We start from the raw sequence: 881 nt of genomic DNA, 5'->3' as shown, positions 1-881 counted from the left end.
ATGTCAATCCCTGCACTTCGCAGTCGACCTCTAAAGAAAGACTATATCGCAGCTCGTGCTGTAAACAGACAGATGTTGGACATGCTGGGCACACTTACTGTGACACTACAGCTGGGTACTGAAATCTGGCAACATGTTTTTCATATAGTGAGAGAAACAACGCAGTCTGTGTTGCTGGGATGGGACTTTTTAGTAAAAAATCATGCCCTGCTGAATACTAGTCATGCTAAGTTACAGTTATGGGACATTTCCATTACACTTCTTACCAGCTCAGATTTTGTCCCTACATGCTGCAATGTGTCTCTGGCCACAGACATGACACTTTCGCCCCTCAGTGAGTCAAGTGAATTGTGCCAGTTAAGATTGGTTTGCCTTGTGCAGCCCAGGTGTCTAATGACTTTATGGGGTATTTGGAACCTAATGTGTCAGAGTCTGCCGGTCTAGTTGTGGCACACACACTCACTAATGTGCACAATGGACTGACTAAAGCACGAATTTTTAACCCTACTGGACAGGACATTCCTATAAAACAGGGGATTCACCTGGGTGAGTTTTATTCTGTAGCTGATTCTGATATTTATCCCTTTCAGCAGGACGCAGGGGAAGGTGTTGTTCCTAGCCCACGCAACACAGCTCCTCCAATATCTTTAAGTGAATCGTCAATTTCAACATCTGATAGGGCAAAACTGGCAGCACTGTTGCAGGAGTACAGTGACATCTTTAACTTCTCAGGGAAAAATACAGGAAAATGCATGTTGGTGCAGCATCATATCAGGACTGGGGAACATGGCCCTATCAAGCAGCGCGCATACCGTGCATCGCCTGAAAAGAGAGCTGATATAGAGAGACAGGTGGCGGGCCTACTAGCTGAGGGTGTCATC

Source organism: Sinocyclocheilus rhinocerous, unplaced genomic scaffold, assembly GCF_001515625.1.
Source record: "Sinocyclocheilus rhinocerous isolate Xijiao unplaced genomic scaffold, SAMN03320098_v1.1 scaffold284, whole genome shotgun sequence".
Classification (NCBI taxonomy): domain Eukaryota; kingdom Metazoa; phylum Chordata; class Actinopteri; order Cypriniformes; family Cyprinidae; genus Sinocyclocheilus; species Sinocyclocheilus rhinocerous.
This window is presented reverse-complemented; position numbering follows the sequence as displayed.